At 37.4% G+C, this 24,798-nt stretch overlaps 1 pseudogene; it reads left to right on the forward strand.

Moving 5' to 3' along the window:
* The first annotated feature begins 3,707 nt into the window (after positions 1-3,707).
* Positions 3,708-4,360, forward strand: LOC110544080 (large ribosomal subunit protein uL1-like; annotated as a pseudogene).
* The last annotated feature ends 20,438 nt before the right edge of the window (positions 4,361-24,798 follow it).

Genomic DNA, 24,798 nt, shown 5'->3' on the forward strand with positions numbered 1-24,798 from the left:
AAAACCAGATCTTATAAATCTCTTAGAAGAAAAGTGGGAGAAAGCCTTGAAATCATTGGCATAGAAGATAATTTCTGGAATCAAATACCAATAGTTCAGACTCTAAGTTCAACAATTAACAAATGGGACCTGATGAAACTGAAAAACTTCTGTAAGACAAATGACACTGTCAACATAGCAAAAGGACAGCATATAGTTCCGGAAAAGATCTCCACCAACCCCACCTCTGACAGAGGGCTACTATCCAAATTATATAAGGAACTCAAGAAATTAAACATCAACAAACCAAATAACCCAATTTAAAAAAATGGGGTATAGGGCTAAACAGAATTCTAAACAGGGAAATCTTGAATGACCGAGAAGCAATTAAAGAAATGTTCAAAAGTTAGTTTGCTCTCTTGGTCATTTTTGTGGAGTTCTTGACTTTTAAATATGGTTTCATGTGGGTCCATTAGTAAGGGGAGAGAGGGCTGTCTTTCTCTGACCTGGACTCTGTTGCCTGTTTTTTTTTTTTTTTGTTTGTTTGTTTGTTTTGTTCTTGTTGTTGTTGTTGTTATTGTTTTATCACTTCCTCCTGACAAGACTGTCTTAACAGGCCACAGGGAAAGAGGACTGAATTAGTCCTCTTTCTTGTTGAGACTTGTTGAGGAGCTGGGGAGGTGGTGAGGGTTAGAGGGTTTCCCCTTTTCTGAAGAGTAGGAAGTGGAGGGGAAGGCTGGTCTGGGAGGAGAGGAGGGAGGGGGATTCAACCAGGATGTAAAGTGAATAAATAAATTAATTTTTAGAAAAGAGAAGAAATCTCCAATGTCCTTAGTCTTCAGGGAAATGCAAGTCAAAATGACCCTAAGATTCCATCTAGTGACAGCACATAATGGGAAGATTGTGGAGCAAGGGGAACACTACTCCATTGCTGGTGGGTGTGCATGCCTGTAGGTCCACTCTGGAAATCAGTCCAGAGGTTTTTCAGAAAATTGGAAATAGAGAAACCTCAAGACCCAGCTATACCGCTCCTGGGCATATACCCCCAAAATGATCCACCTTACCACAAGGACTCTTGCTCAACTATGCTCATTGCAGGGTTATTCATAATAGCCAGAAACTGGAAACAACCTAGATGCCCCTCAACTGAAAAATGAATAAAGAAAATGTGGTATATTTACACAATGGGAAACCACTCAGCTATTAAAAACAAGGAAATCATGAAATTTGCAGGCAAATAGATGGAATTTAAAAAGATCATCCTGAGTGAAATAACCCAGACCTAGAAAGACACACTTGGTATGTACTCACTTATAAGTGGATATTAGCCATACAATACAGGATAAGCATACTACTATCCCCAGAACCATAGAAGCCAAAGGAGAGCCAAAGGGAAGACACTTGAATTTCACTCAGAAGAGGAAATAAAATAGACATCTGAGATAGAAGGTAGTTAGGGGAGGGGAGTCCCAGTACTAGCAGAGGAATTCCACCCTCACTATTAGGTAGGCTGGGAAACAGGCTATTGATTGGCAGTACTTATTTGGAGTGGGTCGTGTGGATTCCAGTAGATCTCCTGAAACATACAAGAATCTTTTTAAGTTTACAAAAAGAGACAAATTGGTTTGGGAGACAATTTAATATCTAATTATCGTTAAAGCTCTGAACAGTCTTAATATAAAAACAGTAGCATAGCAGGGGAATGTTTTTGTCTATCTGACATTACTTTCATATCCTCAACCTTAAAATACCTTCTCAAACCCTCAAACATTTTATCAGAAGCTCAGACCTTACATAAACTGTACGTTTTTGAGAGTGCAGGGGATGCCTTGGTTTCTGCTGTTAAACTGATCTTCAAACGCATCAGTGAGCTGAGAATGATGGATTAACTCAGGAAGCATAATCCAAGTGGCTTATGTATTGATTAATATGACAGAGGCTTACCTATTACACAAACAGCCTTCCCATTAGCCTCCTGTGATGTCAGTCCTAAGACAGCATCTTATCATCAGTCTTCGGGTGCTAGGTCCAGCAAATCTGAGAGGCCTTACCATGAAAGAGGAATTTAGGAGAATGACGAACCTCGTTTGTCTAGGAAAAACCGGCAGTCAGCTCTCCGGGTGTCATATTTGTCCATAGTTTACTCAGAGCCTTAGCAGTGGGCCAGTTGGGGCCGTTCTGCCCAATATCATAGTTTCCAGTTGGAGTCAGCTGTAGTTGTACCTACATCTGTCTGGAGGACTTGGGATCATCGCTAGAAGCTGGAGGCTCTGTCACAGTAAGCTTTTTGACTAAGCATTTAAATGTACTATTTTGCAGATTTTCTGACAGGCTTGAGGACCATGACCTATTAAGCATAGCTGAGTCGAACAGACTTTGATTGTGTAGTTATCCAACCTAAGCTTAACCTTGAAGATGTAAAACAAGAGACTAGGTGAAGCTTAATCAGTTTTTTTTTTAATTTCATGACTGCAAATGTATTTTTGAACTAGTATCAAAAGAAATCTTTCAATCATAGATACAGTTCATAAACTGGCAATCCTGCTGATCCAATCATATTGCGTAATTACAGACTAAACAGTAAAAGCTTAAAAGGTGGCAACAAAGCCACTGCTCCACCCGATATGTCCTGAAACCAATATGGTAGTCAGCCACATGCTTTAAGTGTTTCACAGTGGGAAATTTAAAACCAGATCACTGGAGCCACACCGCCGGACCCAGCCACTGCCTGCCGCCATCTCCATCCACTGAGACTGGCATGGATGTGTGGGGCCGGGAGAACCCGGAGTTGAGTGTGCAGACGAAGCCTCAGGAAGTGTCTTTCCAAAAAACCCAAAAAATAATAACAATAAAATAAAAAAACCTGGACAGATAGTTTGATAATTTTCCACAGACACCCAAGAGATGTCTGGGGGTCAATTTTAGACCTAGAAGGACTCGTTTTTCCAGCCTTTGACAGAATTGGAAGATTATGGAAATGGCAAACCAAATCAACAATCTGGAATTGGCACTTACTGAATCCACAGTAACTTCAGGCGGAGAGGGAGGTGGGAGGAGAGAAGTCCTTGGTTGCCAAAGTGCCTGGACTCAACTTTTTTAGGGTTTGAAGATGATTAGCGGAGAACTATGAGGTGAAAGGAATGAATCTCGCCTGTGGGTCTCAATTTACCCCAAGTCACAGCACCAGATGATTGACTAAATAAAACAGAATGAGCTAATGGAGAGAAGAAGCTATATAATATAAACGCAGGTTTATTGGGAGCATAGAGGAAGGGGGAGTGGGAATGGGAGCGCATGCTGGGGTAGGGGATCAAAGGGAGCGAGGGAAAGGAAAGGCAGAAAAGCTTGATAAAATCTATGCCTCCATGAGAAAGTTATCAACAAGGCAATATCAGGTAAAACACAACAGCCCAGTAAAATACTCACTCAGTATAATCTTTTTGGATTAAGCCTGGGATGCAGACATTAAACAGACCTAAATAGATGACCATGAGAGATCATATTACAACGCATGCTATTATCAAGAAATGAAGAAAAACATTTCGAAAACTTCAACAGTCTTTAGTGAGAAGAATCTTCAAAACGTTAAGTATACCAACACAACAGAATATGTATATGGCAAATACATTTAATATAATGGTCCAGAAGGAAGATGAATGTGTTTTCTCTAATATGTGAATCAAGAAGATGAGCTCTGTCTTTTTCTGGTTTTCGCCACTAGAGCAGCCATGAGCCGTAAAGTCTCTCAGGACACCCTGTTCGAGGCTGTGTGGGAAGTCCTGCAGGGGAACCAGCGCAAATGCTGCAAGTTCCTGGAGATGGTGGAGTGCAGGTCAACCTGAAGAACTATGACCCTCAGAAGATCAAAGGCTTCTCAGGCACAGTCAGGCTCAAGTCCACTCCTTGCCCCAAGTTCTCAGTGTGCGTCCTGGGGGACCAGCAGCACTGCGATGAGGCCAAAGCCATGGATATCCCTCACATGGACATTGAGGCACTGAAGAAACTTAACAAGAACAAGAAGTTGGTCAAAAAGCTGGCCAAGAAGGATGATGTATTTTTGGCCTCAGAATCTCTGATTAAGCAGATCCCATGTATCCTGGGCCCAGGCCTAAACAAGGCTGGCAAGTTCCCTTCCATGCTGACACACAGTGAAAACATGGTGCCCAAAGGTGATGAGGTGAAATCCACAATCAAGTTCCAGATGAAGAAGGTGCTGTGTTTGGCGGTTGCCATCGGCCACGTGAAGATGATGGATGATGAGCTGGTCTACAACATCCACCTGGCTGTCAGTTTCTTGGTGTCCTTGCTCAAGAAGAACTGGCAAAACGTCCGGGCTCTGTACATCAAGAGCACCACGGGCAAGACCCAGTGCCTATACTAGGATGTCCCAATGAACCTTAGCGCTACCAAAAAAAAAAAAAAAAAAAAAAAATAAGAGGAGATCTGCATTCAAGACTTAGACCTCTGTTTACCAGAGTCCACTGTGTCCTGGCTGGAACAAAGATGCAAAGCCAAAATCTCTAAATCAGGAGAAATTAAATTGTCCATGATTGTAAATGCATTGTTTCGTAAATAAACATGAGAGACTCCACCAATACTTGCTGGAACCAACAATAAGTTTAGCATAGTTTCAAGTCACCAATTTGTCATGTAAAAATTGTTAATGTACTCATTGTAATATTGACCTAGTAAAAAGGAAAGAGTGCATGCCCCATTTCCATATCTAAAAAAATTACAAATTAATTTAAAGCAAACTGATGTGACGGTCATATCAAAAGTATGAAAATAATGAAGAAAATCAAAGACAAAATATATACAAGAATCAAAAATTATCAAAATGTTATAATGTCTAAAGCAATCTTCAGAATTAATAAAATTATTACCAAAGTGTTGATTACATTTTCCTCAAAATTAAAACCAACAATAATATAATATGCTTGGAATCACCAAAACTTATGAAAATGCAAAAGCATTTGAAACTGAAAGACACTCAGGAGGCATATGCTACCTGTTTAACAAAAATAAGGTACTGGTATGCAGTAAACATATAGAAAAATGAAAAAGAACATTAATATAAGAAGTAGACCCATATATCTTTAGCCAAATAAGTTTCATTAAAGGTTACCCTTCCATTTCAATATGTTATATTGAAAAACTTGTATGTAAGTGTTCAAGATAGTAAAACTGCATTAATGACATAGATGAAGACCTAGAGAGAAGCACAGGAGATACAACAAAGACATAGACACAGGAAAGATTAAAAAAAAAAACCCACAAAACTTCTGTAGCTCTAGAATAAAACCAAAAACTGATATATAAGACACGTTAAGTAAAAAGGCTTCTGCAGCATATGAAAAAAATTAATCAAGTGGAAAGACAATCTATAGTTATATATCTGACAGAGGATTTAACACCTGGAACATATGAAAACTAGGAAACAATAACAGCCACTTCATCAATAAAGAGACTAAGAAAAAGAATAACAACTTCTGAGAAACAGCTTAGAAAAATGTTCAACATTCTTAGATAGTAGGGAAATGTAAGTCAAAACTATACTGAAATTTCATCTCAAACTAAAATGACTATCACTAAAACCACAATAACCAAAGCAAAGAACAACAAAAACCAAATGGCCTAGCTCAGTCATTCCACAGTTAAATTGCTTGCCCATTAAGCAAGAGAAGCAGAGTTCAAATCCCTAGAATCCATATAATGCTGGGTGGACTCTGAGGCCCACTTGTTCTTCCAGACTCAGAAAGGATAAAACAAGCTGGCAAGGGAGAGTAACCATATTGGTGCATTCTGGGTTTGATAGAAAGATCATGCTTCAATAAATAAAGTAGAAGAGCTATTAAAGATGATTTCTGAAATTAACCTCAAGCGGACACACATACGTAAACATAGGACACACATATGTAAACATAGGAACACATACTCACACTGCTCTTGTTCTCAAAGCTCTTACTGCTGAATGTTAAGATGGTAAATCCACAGTCCAACGTGTTCAAGAGAACTGTAATCTAAATGAGGAAGCTTTGTATTATTGTAAACAGAGTCTTCAGTGGACATCCTGTTTCAGTGTAGTATGGAATTACTTGTTGGATGTAGAAAATTGCTACTAAGATGTAAGCATAGATGCCAAGAAAAGCATAGAAAGCACTTGTTGCATGTTTTGTGTTGAGAAAATTAATGTGTTTCACAATAAATAGAGTAGACCTTATAACATCTTTCTTTTTTTTTTTTTTTCAATCAGTACTTTTTATTCTGTACTGACAAAGTCCAATGTCACACTGGGATGATTTCCCAGTGCTTCGGAAAAATAACAAGGTAGTTAGTCCTGAGGCAGACAAGATTTTAGGGGCTTTTATTTTCTGGCACTTTTTTTAGTAGTACCACAATTAATGTTTAACTTTTAAAACATTTAATTATTTTCAAATGTGTTATTTGACTTTTGTTTAATGAGTACAAGAAATTCCACTCAGTGATTCTTTTAAAATTATAAGTAAATTAGAAAAGTTCTGTGCTTTAAAAGTTTTATATGTATATAAACCTAAATTCAAGTTCAATAAATTATTTTATGAGATTAAATAATTGAGTGGATTTATAAAATGCATTTGTGAAGCAAAAATGACTTGATGCCAACTGTAATGAGAAAAAAGCTTCTTGAGACTAAATGACCTGGATGACTACACTCGAATAGTTAAAAAACAGAAAGGATACCCAAGAATTAGACTTTATAGTCTTTGTAATACAGTTATAGAAGTCGTGACCTTTATTGCCTGTAGATATGCCAAAGATCACTGATGCTTGAGCTTTCTTTCTTTCTTTCTTTCTTTCTTTCTTTCTTTCTTTCTTTCTTTCTTTCTTTCTTTCTTCTTTTTTTTTCTTTCCTCACACTACCAAAGGAGGTAGGCAATGAACAGTCCTTCCCAGTCATGACACTTATGAAAGAGAATGATGCACATGGAACTATTATCATAGGGTGGAGTGTATGCACGCCTATTTCGTTGTGAGGAACAGCTCTCTAATTGGTTTAAGGCCCACTTAGCAAAAGGAACATCAAGCCTGGTACTGGAAACATAGCAACTACCCTGGGATAGTGAAGTCATGGATGTTTAGGAGAACCTACAATTACCATTTCACTAAGTCTAAACATATTCCAAATTTTCTTCTTTGTAGTCACAGCAAAGTCTATTCTTCACCCTCTATCAAGGAAACATCTCTTTGCAATGCATGGAGACAATGGCAGAAAATCTAAAGCCATCAAAGTGCAGGCATGGAGCCAAGTCATGACTCATGCTTCACCTAAGCCCATTTGTCATTGTTCAGTGTGCAGAGAGCACTAAAAGGCAGAAGAGCATGGAGTTTACTGTGATACTGTGTCTCCTAGAAATGTCAAATCTATGCTAAAGTCTCTCCAAGATGGCTCCTTAAACATGAACAGAGAAAGACTCTCCCCAGCAGTGTATCAAAGAAGATGCTGAGGCTTATAATCAAACTTTGGGAGGAATACAGGAATCTTATGAAAGAATGGGGAGATTAAAAAAAAAAGAAAAGAAGACTGGAGGGAACAGGAGCTCCACAAAAAGAGGAACAGAGCCAAAAATCTGGGCACAGGGGTGTTTTCTGTGACTGATACTCCAAACAAGGATCATTCATAGAGATAACCTAGAACCCCTGTTCAGATGTAGCCCATGGCAGCTCAGTATCCAAGTGGGTACCCTAGTAAGGGGAACAGAGACTGTCTCTGTCATGAACTCAGTGGCTGGCTCCTTGATCACCTCACCCTGAGGGGGAGCAGCCTTTACCAGGTCACAGAGGAAGACAATGCAGCCAGTCTTGATAAGGCCTGATAGGGTAGGATCAGTTGGAAGGGGAGGAGCACCTGTCCTATCAGTGGACTTGGATAGAGGCATCAGAGGAGAAGAAGGAGGGAGGATGGAATTGGGATGGAATGAAGAAAGGGACTACAGCTGGGATACAAAGTGAACAAACTGTAATTAATGAAGAAAAATAAAAATTAAACAAAGAAAAAAAACATGAACAGAGATAAACACTAGACATCATAACAAGTAGGAAAAATTATTCAGGAGCATGAATTTTTCAATCCTGTATAAAAACTACAGGCTACTAGGGAATGCTGAAAGAGAAATAGTCTTGCTGGGGATTCTAACATCAATTGTTTATCTAGTACCAAATAGTTAATCTTAAAAGCAAATGAATATGAGTAACATAATACATACTGGGTAGTATTTATGTATTTGGTTTTACAGATCTCTGAACACATACAGGCACACATGCATACCACCAACACCAAGAGCAACAATGTATAAAAAGAGGCCATGAAGTTGAAAGAGAGCAAGAGGAAGATATATGAAGGAGTTTGGAAGAAGGAAAGGGGAAATTATGAATTATACTGTAATCTCAAAACATATTTAAAGAAAAGAAACTGGATTACTACAGAGCTAACTTGTCTTTTCCAATTGGGAATGTTAAAAATATATATACTTAATCATGGCAAAATTAGAACAATTCAAAGTAAATTGACAGTTGATAAGTGAGTGTTGTAGCAAAACACTTTCATCCACTATAAGGAATTTTTTTTTCTATAAAAGAAGTCTACATATGGTTTATCTTAGTGATTCATAGCAAAAGACCATAACTTCAAAGTACTTCTAAACATACATGTGTTAGTAGAATCACAGAGAAGCCTCACATAGTGGCCTTATAATGTTCTTTTTTTCTAAACAAGTATAATTTCTGACAGATGTAATTTACACATATTTTTGAGGAAAAAAATCTAGTACTTGTCTCAAGACATAGAATTCCAATATGTTTTTATAAAATTATTTTCTTTTAGAAGAAAAGAAGAAATAAAAAAGGAAAAATCAAAGGAAGCAAAGGGGGTCAAGAAGGAAGGAAGAGAGGTATCCAATATACCCATAAGCACACACCATTTTTGAGAGGCAGAGGATCTGAATATCCAAAATCGGTGAGTGGAGGGGCAATTGAAGCCAGAATTTAGAGGTTTTGGCTTTCTGAAAGAGAGGGGACCACAGAAGTAGATAAGCACTCCTGTATAAGCGAGAAAAAGGGGCAGAAAAAGAAATCAAGGAAAACAACATCATTCACAAATAGCCAATAATAACATAAAGTACCTTGGTGTGACTCTAACCAAGCAAATGAAAGACCTGTTTGAAAAAAAACTTCAAGTCTCTGAAGAAAGAAATTGAAGAAGATATCAGAAGATGGAAAGATCTCCCGTGCTCATGGATGGGTAGGCTTAACATAGTGAAAATGGTCATTAGGCCAAAAGCAATCTACAGATTCAATGCAATTCCCATCAAAATATCAACAAAATCCTTTACAGAACTTGAAAGAAAAAAATTCTCAACTTCATATGGAAAATCAAACAAACAAAAAACCCAGAATTTCCAAAACAATCCTGTACAACAACAGATCGTCTGGAGGTATCACCACCCCTGATCTTAAGCTGTAATACATAGCAATACTAATAAAACCTATATGTTATTGGCATAGAAACAGAATGGTGGATTAATGGAACTGAATAGAAGACACAGAAATAAACCCATACTCCTATGAATACTTGATTTTTGAAAAAGAAGCCAAAACCATTCAATGGAAAAAACACAGCATCTTCAATAAATGGTGCTGGTCCAAATGGATGTTTACATGCTGAAAAATGAAAATAGATTTATATTTATCACCTTGCACAAAACTGAACTCCAAGTGGATCAAAGACCTCAGTATAAAACCAGATACTCTAAATTGGTTAGAAAAAAAAGTAGGGAAGAGCCTAGAACTCATTGGCACAGGAGACAACTTCCTGAACAGAACACGAACAGCACATGCTCTTAGAGCAACAATCAATAAATGGGACCTCATGAAACTGAAAAGCTTCTACAAAGAAAAGGACGCTGTTGTCAGAACAGAGTGACAGCCTACAGATAGGGAAAGGATCTTCACCAAAGCTACATCTGATAGAAGGCTGATATCCGGAATATATAAACAACAAAAGAAGTTAAAAGGCAGTAATTTGTTCAGGGTCTGAGCAGTCTGCCCAGTATGACTCATGGCTAATGCCCCAGTGGTAGCTCCAACAGCCGCCAATGAGATGGTAGTAACAATGGTGGCTGTAGTTCCAAGATCCCTTTTCTGTCTGAAGAGAGTCATAGCGTGAGGGGCATCAATGGGCACAGGCACGCAGCGAGGCATGCGAGTAACCAGGGCATACCTAAATTTACTAGCATTCCAGCATTGGGCAAAAAAGCAAGTATCATTACCACAATTACTTGGCTCTATCTGGCTAATAATGAATAAAAATGGGGGATATAGACAAACAGGTGTGGGCTTATAGGAAATATTATGAGAAGCCTTAACCCCCTCGTTGGAACATCCTGCGTCAGTTCTAGAACTAGCAGTGGTGGTGTCCGAGGTCTAAGTAGGTTCAGGAGACCATTGCCCCCAGGGGCGAGACGTGCTCCATGCCGATTGACTAACTCCATGTTTTCCTCCACTTTTGAAAGTCATTTAAGGTTCTTAAACTATTTTTTCCCTTTTTTTTAATTTTTCATCAATTACACTTTATTCATTCTGCATCCCCCCATAAACCGCTCCCTCCTCCCCTCCCAATCCTACCCTCCCTCCTCCCTCTGCTTGCATGCCACTCCCCAAGTCCACTAATAGAGGAGGTTCTCCTCTCCTTTCTGATCTTAGTCCATCAGTTCACATCAAAAGTGGCTGCATTGTCCTCTACTATGGCCTGGTAAGGCTGCTTCCCCCCCCCCCCCAGAGGGAGGTGATCAAAGAGCAGGCCAATCAGATTATGTCAGAGGCAGTCCCTCTTCACATTACTATGTAACCCAATTGGACTCTGAACTGCCCTGGGCTACATCTGTGCAGGGGTTCTGGGTTATCTCCATGAATAGTCCTTGGTTGGAGTATGAGTCTCTCGGAAGTTCCCTGTGTTCAAATTTTCTTGTTCTGTTGCTCTCCTTGTGGAGACCCTGTCCTCTCCAGCTCTTACTATTTCCCAGTTCTTACCTAAAATTCCATTCACTCTGCCCAACAGTTGCCCATCAGGCTCAGCATCTGCTTTGATAGTCTGAAGGGCAGAGGCTTTCAGAGGCCCTCTGTGGTAGGTTCCTAGGTTGTTTCCTGTTTTCTTCTTCTGATGTCCATCCTCTTTGCCTTTCCGGATGGGGATTGGACATTTTAGTTAGGGTCCTCTCTCTTGCTTAGTTTCTTTAGATGCACAGGTTTTAGTGGGTTTGTCCTATGTTGTATGTCTATATGAGTGAGTATATACCATGTGTGTCTTTTTGCTTCTGGGACAACTCACTCAGGATGATCCTTTCCAGATCCCACCATTTACCTGCGAATTTCATGATTTCCTTATTTTTCATTGCTGAGTAATATTCCATTGTGTAGATGTACCACAATTTCTGCATCCATTCTTCAGTTGAGGGACATCTGGGTTGTTTCCAGCTTCTGGCTATTACAAATAAAGCTGCTACAAACATGGTTGAGCAAATGTCGTTTTTGTGTACTTGAGCAATCATTTAGCCAATGTAGCTCATGCCTTAGTTGTACATAAAGGAATTAATGCTCAACTAAAAGGAAGCTTGATGGTGTTCAATCAGAGGATTGACCTCGTGCAGGAGCAAATTGATACCCTATGGCAAATCGCTCAACTTGGCTGTCAATGAAAATATGCTGGACTTTGAGTCACTAGCATATAACATGAGAATTTTTCCTGTGCTGCAAATCTGTCTAAACAATTGTCAAGCTATATTTTAGGTAATTGGACTGGAGAATTCGATACTACGATGGAGCAGCTGAGAGTGGCCATTGTCACAGTAAATTCTACCAGAGTGGACGCAGGACTAGCCACAGGATTATCATCATGGATTGCTGCAGCCATGAATCATCTGAAGGAATGGGCGGGCATGGGAGCGTTAGCAGACCTTCTAGTGTTGGTCTCCTTGGTTTGCCTGTGGTATATATGCAAGATTAGAGTCTCACAACAGTGTGATGCAGCCATGATCATTCAGGCCTTTACAGCCATTGAAGCAGGACATTCTCCCCAAGCATGGCTGGATACCATAAAAAGCTAAAATGTTACGCTCAGGATGCGAGGCTAAACACTGCACTCAGGGTCAGCCGCTTTGGACCCAGAGAAGAGCATGTCTGGTTGCATGCGGGTTGATGCCCCAGGTCCCGCCTCTGAGAAAAAGGTATCGGACGGGTCTGATGCTCTTTGGGTGGATGACACCTAAATGAACATCGGTACAAAGTCCCAATTTATTTCTAATATCAGAGATCAGACCTCTACTCTTGCCTGATGCGTCTAAAACAAAAATGGGGAACTGTAGAGAGCTGCGGAATGCTGTGCCTTAAAGATGGAGCTGGTTTCTGCCTTCCACCTTCCCGATGGTGAGTGCTCTCTGTCACGAACAATTCCACATTTGGCTAAGGCTGAGGATCTGGCTTGCTTCCATGTATGTGGACCTATCTGCATTGCCCACGTGGCATGCCTGGGTTGGCTACCCAGAGGCTATTTAAGCTGTGGGCTGGCTTTCCCCAGGGTCCGAGGATTGTTCAAGGTTCCTGAATAAACTGCATTGAAAAAAAAAAAAAAAAAGAATGTGATTGGCACTGTATTTTTGCTTTATTCTAAATTTGTTTACCCATGACATGCTTTATATAGCATAATAAATTGATCACCAATAAAAAAAAAAAGGCAGTAATTTAAGCAATCCAATTAAAAAAAAAATGGGGTATGGAGCTAAAACAGATAATTCTCTGTAGAAGAATATATATTATGGCAGAGAAACACTTAAAGAAATGCTCAACATCCTTAGCAATCAGAGAGATGCAAATCAAAATGACCTTGAGATTTCATCTTACACCCATCAGAATGGCTAAGATAAAAAAGTCATGTAATAGCACATGCTGGAGAGATTGTGGAGAAAGGGGAACCCTGCTCAACTGCTGGTGGTAATGTAAACTTGTACAACCATTTTGGAAATCAATCTGGCATTTTCTCAGACAATCAGGAATAGTGCTTCCTCAAGATCCAGCTATACCACTCCTAGGTATACACCCAAAATTTGCTCAAGTACACAACAAAAACATTTGCTCAACCATGTTTGTAGCAGCTTTATTTGTAATAGTCAGATCCTGGAAACAGCCCAGATGTCCCTCAGTTGAGGAATGGATACATTAATTGTGGAACTTTTACACAATGGAATACTACTCAGCAATTAAAAACAAGGAAATCATGAATTTTGCAGGAAAATGGTAGGATCTAGAAAAAAAAAAATCATCCTGAGTGAGGTATCCCAGGAGCAGAAATACACACAGGGTATATACTCACTTATTAGTGGGTACTAGCCCTATAAGATAACATAAACACACTAAAATCTGTACACTTAAAGAAGATTAATAAGAAAGAGGACCAGGGGTAAGATGATCAATACTCACCTAGAAAGACAAAGTTTGTTGACATTGGATGTAGGAGAAAACAAGTAACAGGACAGGAGCCTATCTCAGAGAGCCTCTAAAAGACCTAGCAGTGTACCAAAGCAGATGCTGAGACTCATAACCAAACCTTGGGCATAGTGCAGGGAATCATATGAAAGAAAGGGAATTTAGTATGACCGAAAGGGGACAGGAGCCCCACAAGGACCAAATATATCAGGGCACAGGAGTCTTCTATGAGACTGTTTCTCCAACAAAGGACCATGCATGGATATAAACTAAAACTCCTGCTCAGATATAGCCCATGGTAGCTCAGTACCCAAGTGGGTTCCCTAATGAGGGGGACAAGGATTATTTCTGACATGAACTCAATGACTGGCTCATTGAGCTATCCCTTCACCCTGAGGGAGGAGCAGCCTTGCTAGACCACAGATAAGGACATTGCAGCCAGTCCTGAAGATACCTGATAAGCTAGGGTAAGATGGAAGGGGAGGAGGACCTCTCCTATCAATGAACTTGGAAGGGGGCAGGGAGGAGATGAGGGAGGGAGGGTGGGATTGGGAGGGTAAGAAGAAGGGGGCTATGGCTGGGATACAAGTGAATGACCTGTGATTAAAATAAAAAAGTAATAAAAAAATAAATTAAAAAAGTAAAAGAAAGAAGGAAGGAAGGAAGGAAAGAAGGAAGGAAGGAAGGAAGGAAGGAAGGAAGGAAGGGAGGGAGGAAGAAAGGAAGGAAGGAAGGAAGGAAGGAAGGAAGGAAGGAAGGATAAAATGAAGGAACTACTAAGAATGGGAGAGATAAATCCAAATTTCTCCTGAAAATTATTTTACTATTGAAAGTTATTACTATGTAAAAACATCACAGTGTATAAATATTTCTGAATAATAATGAAAATTTCTTTTCAACTGTAATTTTTAGGAATTAGATAACTAAAGATGTGGGCACTTATCTGCAAGGATTAGTGTGAATTAGGCAGTTATTCAGTGTGAGAAAAGATCTTTAAAGGCAAATGTGAGACACTAGATGCTCCATTCCTCATCACTAACCAGAGCATAATAAGAAATTTAGACTTGGTCCTACTAAAGGACATGCACATACAAGTTCAATTTAGATAGTGGCAGCTTGCAATTGTAGCCAAGGTTCTTGCCAAACTGGAGAATGATTATTATTATTTGAGAATCAAATCTGGCCTAGGTAGAGACATGGAAGGCAAGAAAAGCCCAAAAAAGAAGATGTTCTGGTGCTTAACATCTAACTTAATATATGGAGAATTGAGTTGAAAAAAAAAGAACTCAGATTTTCTATTTGTTTAATATTTGGCATTATAATTATATTATTTCATCCTTTCTTTTTCTCTATCCCAAGCCTCTCATACACTCCTCCTTGTTCTTCTAAAAATCCATGACCTCTTTTATCATGAATTCTCATTATATACATATATGTATATGGTGTATATATATATATATATATATATGTATGTACATTCACAATTGTGACCTTCTTCGACTGTATAATGTTACACATATGTGTGTGTGTGTGTGTTTATGGCTGAATATTTGGTATTAGAGAACTAAGTAATAATAAAAATGGCCAGAAAAACAGTTATCATTATTTTTAAATTTTTTTTATTTTTTTACTATTAATTACACTTTATTAATTATCTATTCCCCCATAAGCCCCTCCCTCCTCCCCACCAGGTCCCACCTCCCCCTTCCTCATGCATGCCCCTCCCCAAGTCCACTGATAGGGGAGGTCCTTCTCTCCTTCCTTCTGATCTTAGTCTATCAGATCTCATCAGCAGTGGCTGCATTATCATCTTCTGTGGCCTGATAAGGCTGCTCCCCCCTCAGGGGGAGGTGATCAAAGACCAGGCCAATCAGATTTTGTCAGAGGCGGTCCCTGTTCCCATTACTATGTAACCCACTTGGACACTGAACTATCATGTGCTACATCTGTGCAGCGGTTCTATATTATTTCCATGAATAGTTCTTGGTTGGAGTATGAGTCTCTGGGAAGTTCCCTGTGTTCAAATTTTCTGGTTCTGTTGCTCTCCTTGTGTGGTTCCCATCCTCTCCACCTCTTATGATTTCCCACTTCTTACATAAGATTATATGCAACAGAAAAACAGTTATCATTATTTTTGATGTAAATCATTAATATACTACCAAATAAAATTAATTTAGAGTACTACGAATCAGGCAAAATTTGACAAAACATCAGGAATTAAGGTAATTAAGATATGTTTTGTATGTGGTAGCAAATGCATTCTTCTGGAATATAATTCAAACATAATAAGTGAAAAACATAACAAAATATTGATCTTAATAAAAATAATTTGAACATTTCTTTCATTTTACCCTTATTTGGGCTATAGATTTGTGAGATAGCGTTTATAATGTTGAAATAAATTCCTCCACCCTTATTGTCTTCAAAATCTTTACTATGAAAGGATGTTGAATTTTATCAAAGGTATTTTATGTATCTATTGAGATGATCAGATAAGGTTTTTTCCATTAATCCATTTATGTGGTATATTATGATAATTAATTTATATATATGAACATATCTTTTCATTTATGAAATTAAGCCAACTTGATCACAATGATGCTAATTTTAATTTACTCTTGAGTTAGTTTTCCAATATCATCTTATTATATTTTTTGGCACATATGTCCATCAAGGAAATTTGTCTTCAATTTTTTTTTTTTTGGTAGGAGGGGGTTATTGTTTTGTTTTTAGGTAGGTCTTAATATTTCTTCTGGCTGTCCTGAAATTTGCAGTGTAGACTCACACAGAGATCTACCTATCTCTGCCTTCCAGTTTTTAGAATTAAAGGCATGTGACATCATACCCCTGTTTTTTATCTGTTTTGGTGTCTTCAAAATGAGTCTGTTTGGAAGTGTTTATTTCTTCCGTGGAATGATTTGAAGAGGATTGGTGTTAATTTCTCTTGATAATGTGGTTAAAATGCATTGTGAATTCATTTAGGCCCACGCTTTCATTTTAACCTAATGATGTTTATTATACAAGCTGCCAAGCAATACAAGAATATACAATTATGTAAGTAAATATGGTACAATTACACAAAATTAAAGTTTTGAGAATTGTAATTACTCCTTAAATATCATTGATTACTGTAGTTCTATTGATTTTTTAATTTCATCTTGGATTAAGTTTAATAGATCATGTTATATAAAAATGATCTATTGCTTTAATTTTCAGTTCAGTGAAATTTAATTTATGAAATACATACATATGGAATTTTGAGTGTCTTTGCTACCTGTTGTGATATCTTCCTTTCTATTTCTAGTTTCAATAACTTTGGTCTTCTCTGTTTTTTTGTGTAATTTTAGATCTGGCTTTGTTGGTATGTGTTTTGTATGTGTGTTTGTGTGTATTTGCATGTGCATGCATGCCTCTGTGTCTGTCTTTTCAAATAAATAAGACTTTATTTTGTTATTATTTTGTTAATTATATTTCATTAATTTCTGTTCTTCATTTGTTTATTATATCTACTGCTTCTGGGCTTGATTTCTCTCAAAGCTTTAAGGTATATAACTATATTTATTACTTGAAACTTCTCTGATATTTGACAGTATTAATTTATTGTTATTTTTTATTATTAGTTACATTTTATTAACTCTGTATCCCAGCTGTATCCTGCTCCCTCATTCCCTCCTGAAACCTCCCTCGCTCCCTCATCTCCTCCCTGCCCCTTTCCAAGTCCACTGATAGGGGAGGACCTCCTCCCCATTCATCTCATCCTGTTTTATCAGGTATCTTCAGGACTGGCTGCAAAGTCCTCCTCTGTGGCCTAACAGGACTGTTCCTCCCTTGGGGGGTTGGGGAGGTCAAAGAGCCTGCCATTGAGTTCCTGTCAGAAATAGTCCCTGTTCCCCTCACTATGGGAAACCAATTGGTTATTGAGCTACCACGAGCTACATGTGAACAGAGGTTCTAGGTTATATCCATACATGGTCCTTGGTGGAGTGTCAGTCTCAGAAAAGACCCCTATGCCCAGATATATTTGGTCCTTGTGGAGCTCCTATCCTTTCCACATCATACTAACTCCCCCTTCTTTCATATGATTCCCTGCACTCTGCCAAAGTTTTGGTTATGAGTCTTAGTATCTGTTTTGATACACTGCTACGTAGAGTCTTTCAGGGGCCCTCTGCTGTAGGCTCCTGTCATGTTACTTGTTTTCTCCTATGTCAAATGCACCTCCCATTTGTCTTTCTTCTTTTTTTTTGGTATAAATTTTTATTTATTTATATTTTATTAACTCTGTGTCCCAGCTGTATCTTACTCCCTCAGTCTTTCCCAAACCCTCCCTCCCTCCCTCATCTCCTCCCTGCCCCTTTCCAAGTCCACTGATTGGGGAGGACCTCCTCCCCTTTCATCTGATCCTGTTTTATCAGGTATCTTCAAGACTGGCTGTAAAGTCCTCCTCTGTGGCCTAGCAGGACTGCTCCTCCCTTGAGGGGTGGGGAGGTCAAAGAGCCTGCCCATATGTCTTTCTAAGTGAGGAATGATCATCTTACCCTGGGTCCTCTTTCTTGTTTATCTTCTTTAGGTGTATAGATTTCATTATGTTTATCATATCTTATAGGACTATATGAGTGAGTATATACCATGTGTGTCTTTATCCTTTTGGGATACCTCACTCAGAATGATCTTTTCTAGATTCTGCCATTTGCCTGCAAATTTCATGATTTCCTTGTTTTTGATTGCTGAGTAATATTCCATTGTGTAAAAATACCACAATTTCTGTATCCATTCCTCCATTGAGGGACATCTGGGTTGTTTCCAGGTTCTGGCTATTACAAATAAAGCTGCTACAAACATGGTTGAGCAAATGTTTTTGTTGTGTACTTGAGCAAATTTTGGGTGTATACCTAGGAGTGGTCTAGCTGAATCTTGAGGAAGCACTATTACTAATTGTCTGAGAAAGCGCCAGATAGCTTTCCAAAGTTGTTGTACCAGTTTACATTCCCACCAGCAGTGGAGGAGGGTTCCCCTTTCTCCACAACCTCTCCAGCTTGTGTTGTCACTTGAGTTATTCATCTTAGCCATTCTGATGGGTGTAAGGTGAAATCTCAGGGTCATTTTGATTTGCATCTCTCTGACGGCTAAGGACGTTGAGCATCTCTTTAAGTGTTTCTCTGCCATTCTGTATTCCTCTGCAGAGAGTTCTCTGAAAATTACAGACATGTATACACTATTTACACTACACTCCCGTTCCTTCCTCTAACCTATCTCATGCCTCCCCTACTCTGTCTCTAATGTATGTACTTTTCCTACTTTGTTATTGTCATACATATGTGAGTAAATATGCATCATTACATACTGCTGAGTCCACTTAATAACTCTTAGATTTATTTGTTTTTAGGGCTAACCATCTCCTGGAAAGGCAGATTATCTGTCTCAGTGGTCATTAATTTTCTTCATTTCTTCATCTGAGGATAAAGCTCTATGAAACACTCTCCCACCCCATGTTGGCAAATCAAGTGGTGTTTTCATGTTTGTTTAGGTGACCATATTACTGAGTTATCATGTCTGCCTAATGATTCTTTTCTTAAAAAAATATTTATTTTATTATAAGTTACAGTTTATTCACTTTGTATCCCAGCTGTAGTCCCCTCTCTAGTCACCTCCCAATCTCACCCTCCCTACTTCATCTCCTTCATGCCCCTCCCCAAGTCCACTGATGGGGAGGTCCTCCTCCCCTTCCCTCTGACCCTAGTCTATCATGTCTCATCAGGACTGGCTGCGATGTTTTCCTCTGTGACCTGATTCTTAATATAGTCATTTACATCTCCAAAATTCCCCCTTTAGAATTGTTTTTAATGTATCCTTTGGTTTTGGTGTGCCGTGTCTTCATTTTCATTCAATTTTAGTAGCTTATAGATTTATTTCTTATTTTTTTATGTACCATCTATAATTCAAAGTGTACTGTTTAATATCCTAAATTTGTGACATTTCTGTTGATTTTCTTGCGGTTGATTTACAACTTTAGTCTATTGGGATCATATTGCATCCAGTGAGCTCTTTTGAAAATTTCTATGTTTTTTGAGATTAGCTTCATAACCCAGCATATAATCCATTTTAGGGAGTGTTCCTTGGGATGTCCAGAATAAGGTATATTTTACAGTGTTTGGATGAAATATTTTTTTTAGGTTTTAGTTAAGTCCATTTGATTAGTGATAAAAGTGGTAGCATTTTGTTTTAGCGATCTTAAAAAAGGACAATTCTGACCAATGATAGGATTTACCTCTATTATTTTCTTTATTTTCAAGATGACCTGTCAATTAGTGAGATTGAGTGGTTGAAAGCATTTAATATCTTAGGGATCAATCATTATATCTAGTAGTATTTGGTGTTATAAATTGGGCACACCAGTTTTCAGCTTGTTTGTATATAGAATTGTAATGACCTCAATATAAATCACTACTTCAGATAGTATGAACTAACTTTATTATCTCTTTTGACTGGTTTTGGCTTGAAGTCTACTGTCAGTTGTCAGAACTGTGGAAGTTCTTTCTTTTCTTTCTTTCATCTGTTCCATTTGCATGGAATTCTTTTGTCCATGATTTCACCTCAAGACAGTGTTATCTTTGAAGATGGGATGTGATTCTTGGAAACACAAATACATGCATCTTCATTTTTAATTCAGTCTACTTTGCCTCTCTATTGAGTAAATGGAAACATTAACTCTTGGAGTTATTATTAAGAAGGTATATTAATTTGTATCACTTTGATCTTCAAGTGCTTGGTTCTTTTTGTAATCCTCATTTGTAAAACTACTATTCTAGCAGTTTAATTTTTTTATTGTCTCTTTGAAGTGTCTATACTTATTTTGTATCTGAAGATGTCCTAGCAGTATTCTCTACAGAGTTGGATTGGTGGTCCAAAAATTCCTCTAGCCTAATTTCAAGACAGAATGTTTTCCTGTGTCCAGTAGTTGTATTGGCAGCTGTGATCTGATAGGTCAGCCTCTTATTGTATGGTTTGGTTTTTCTTTTCTGTCACCCTCAATGCACTTTATTTGTTTTGTATATCTAGTTGCTGTTCTAGCTTCCTAGTGTACTTTGACAGGGCTTTGTATCTTTAGATTTGAACAATTCCCTGCTACGACTGACTTAAAAACATCTTCTTTGCCACTGCCATAGAATGTTTTCTCTTCACTGCCGAGTTAATCAGGTTAGGCATTTCAAAGATATTGTGTTTTTGTTTGAAAAAAAAAATGTACTGTGGTCCTTGCTTTATTTACTATATCAGTTTCCCCACCTTTTCTTCAAATTGTGAGTTTTCTGGGTTATTTTTATTTTTATTTTTTTGTGTGTGGTCTGATCTTTTCTATTGGTGAACTTTTCCACAGAGGTTTTTATTGGACTCTTGAACTTTTCGTTTCCATCATCACTTTAGTTTTGTTTTTATTTAATATTTCTCTCTCTGTATTGAATTTCATTTTGTAACCTCGATTGATTTCCTTGCTTTATCTAACTGTCTAGTGTGTTATCCTTAAATTCATTTCCTTAAACTCAAAGTAGAAACAACATTACTTTGAGTTATTTGTCTGGAATTTATTTATATCATCACACCTGGAGCCATTATTCTGGGATTGATAGTTTTATAAGGATATAAACTGTCTTGCTTTTTCCTGTTTCTCGTGTTTCTTTGGCTTGATAACTGCACATCAAGATTTAGACCTCTGTATAAATTTACTTTTATTATTTATTAAGATTATCTTTTTTTTTAAGTAGAAGTGTTTGCAATGATCAGTAAGGAGTCTTTTCATTAAGGTTGACTTACCACTTTACACATTTAGGCTGGTGTGTTGATTACAAAAGGTTTTGTCCTCAGTAGAATACTGTCTTCAACAATAGTCACTATCTAGGGTTAAGTTTACTGCAACACAGTCAAGTATAACATTTAGGAGAATAAAGGAATATTTGTTAATAAGAATGTGTGCACTCATATCGACATCATTATACCTAAAAGGAAAGCAAATAAAAAAATAAAAGTAACAATTAATATTATAGGAATAGAAAGTAGAGAAGGGGATCATACATAGAAAGGGGATACCAGGGAATCAGAAATTGGGAAATGATACAATTTTATCCCCAGAAAGATTGTTAAGAGGTAAAGATATGCTCTTAGTTAAAGTTGGACATGGCACAGAGACCACACAAAACAGACCACATTGATTTTTTGGAGATGAAAATATAAAATTAAGGAGTAATGAGAATATGAAAGAAAATGGTTGCAAGGCAAGAACAGAGTATGGCTGAACTGGTTGTCTGAACTAATACTGGTTAGTAATCAAAAGCAGAAATGATGTTGAAGAAGGGAGAAACCTGGGTGGAAAGACAGAGTATCAGATGTGACTGGCATGATCCCCCCCCAACACACACACATTCTTCCCTATTGTATACAATGCTGTCTAACTGTTGGGAAAGCCTCTAGCTAGCAACCTCATTGTCCTTTTTGAGTTTTCCTTTGGTTCCCTGGATGACTGAAGATGTCCAGGCCCCAGGCAGGACTTAGCAGGCATTGTTTCAGATCTCCTCACCACTGTACAGGCTCCTCCAGAGGCCCAGTAACAACATCCACACATTTGAATTTAGAAATATCTTAACTCCTGAAGGTAAATCTTGTCTTGGTTCACTTAATTTCTAAATATATTATATAAAATTCTATTTCAGAACACACGTCCTATAAACATGTTCTATGTACAGAACACATGTTCTAAGAACATGTTGTATGTTCAGAGCACAAGTCATACATACATTTACTTCTACTATAACTAGGAGATTTGGACCTTTCAAAATTTGATTGTCCCATGTACAAAGGGTTGTTTTTAGAACTGCCTTAGGTAGTTAGTTAAAAAACACAGAGAAGCACAGAACCATGATATTTAATAGCTGTTTAAATTTAGTATATGTGTTTCCTTTTAATTCCTTCAACAATCAAAATAATTAATAATTTTCTTCTCTGTTGTAACAATGAGGAAGCTGAGTATTATCACGCTAAGCCATTATAGGTGTTTTTACCTTTTCTGTTTAAAGACTGAAAATAATGCAAAATCCCAATTGCCTTATTATAATCACAACTAAAAAAAAGTTATGCCCTCATCTGCTTTCATGCAGTACTCATTGCAACTTCTTAAACTTGGACTTCTTAGTGATGTGCATCTGTGGAGAAAGCTAATCAAGCATATGTCTATGGCTTTTAATGCTGACATTAAGCCAAAACGACTAGAGAAAGACAGCATTGCATTATACTGGTTGATAATATGTGACTAGTGAGCTGTCATCATGTTAACAGTGAGGTGCAATGACGGGTGTGTGAGAACTGTAATCTGCATCAAATACATCCAGGACATTATGCAATAATAAAGCAATAAAAGACATTCTCTTGGAATGTGACATTCCCTACTGCCTAAAATCAGAAAATATACACATGTGGATTTCAGCATACTGACAACGACATGGCAGAAGCTGGGCCAATTTGTACTGAGGCAGCCCCTGGCTCATCTCTAAATTTAGTCATCTCTCACTGAATGATAGTGCTGATGGAGCTTTCAAGTTATTTTGCATAGAAATCTAAATAGTATTTTAAGGCAACTCTAAACTGATAATTAAAACCAAGGTAAAATAATACTGTATCTTCCCTGTTGTCATAGATTTTATAAATATTGTTATATGATTATAATTAATTTTAAATGTGTGCTCACTGTTATGCATATATATTATGTTATATATAAGTGGTATATATAGCATTTTGTATAAATTATATATATAATATTTAAGTCTATTACATATTTGAATGAGGAACAAAGTCAAAGTTCAGAAAAGCTGAAGTTGAAAACTGAGTTGGAGTTAATGTTAATGATAGATTCTTCTTCAATAAAAAAGATTACATGTCCTGTGTTAATCAGCTCAGCTTAATTAACATTCAATTATAATACTTACATTTTTAGAAGATAGAGGTAGTGGTCCATTATGTCTTTGCCAACATTTGTTATTCTCTCTACCGTGAGCACATGAGAGGTACTCTCAAGTTTTGGTGCACTAAAACTTGATTTAAATGTAGATTGTGAGAAGTGATGTGTGTCTTGATCCTTGGGAATTCTTATTTCCAATTTAAAACAGATAACATTTCTGTAATTGCTTAAGGAATTTTTTATCAAGTTCTAATTACTTTTAATTGAAATATCCCTCATTATAAACTATTCATGCCCGCATACCATATATTACAAATGTTCACCATTATGTATTGGATATTTTATTAATTTTAAAAAAATCTCCTGGGTCTTTCTTCTGGAATTCAGTTAAGTTTCATAATTATATGTAATTCTTTCTGGGTCCTTATCTTCTAATTGGCCAGGAAGATGCAAAGTGATGTCAATGCAACTAATTATTTAATGATAATTAAATGTGACATTTCAAAGTTTTCAGTCTATTGTCTCATGAACTGTGAAACTTTCCACATGCTGATTATGGATCGATACAAGCTCCAGGCATTGATCTTTCTAATACTTTCCTACAGTTCTTTCCCAGCCTCCAGTAGCTCCAACTCATGTACACTGACCAGCACTTGTGCTAGAAAGCAGTTCTTCTGAACACCTATAGAATGACATCTCTGGAATCTGTGGAATCAATATTCTAGCCACCTACGCTACCCTGAATCTCAGGTGTGACTCTTCAGCTAAGGGAATCTGTGATTTTTCTAACACGTCAAAAAAAAAAAAAAAAAAAAGATTTATCCAGTTGAAATCTACCTTACATGGCAGAAAGTACTTTTTCTTCTCTCTTTAACTGATGTTCTGAAACAATGTAGACTACTGAATACTACTCGTAATAAAATCTCTTGGATGGATTTTTATTATCGGTTTTAATTCAGTTTTTAACCTTCACAGGAAAGATGTGGAAAATATTATAGTTTTTTTTTTATGTTTCATTCCTTGAATTTTCTGTATTTACATAATGCATGGCTTATTAACTTGATCCATTACAAAAAAATATGGAACCAACATTGACACAATATTGACTAATTGTGTCAATACTGTAACTAAAATGTAGTTTAGTTACAGTTTAATAAAGGGAATAAGCTAAATGTTACTTTGAACAGAGTATTAAGGAATAACATTGTAAAAAAAAAAAAAGGAATAACATTGCATTGTATGTGCACTCCTGGCATTTTTTTGTATAATTATCAATGTGATGATAACAAATAGGTGGTTTTTCATTTTCTACTTTCCTAATTTATTTATTTTGTGATCATTATTATTGACACAGCCTCATGGATTTT

Source organism: Meriones unguiculatus, chromosome 20 (assembly GCF_030254825.1).
Source record: "Meriones unguiculatus strain TT.TT164.6M chromosome 20, Bangor_MerUng_6.1, whole genome shotgun sequence".
Lineage (NCBI taxonomy): Eukaryota > Metazoa > Chordata > Mammalia > Rodentia > Muridae > Meriones > Meriones unguiculatus.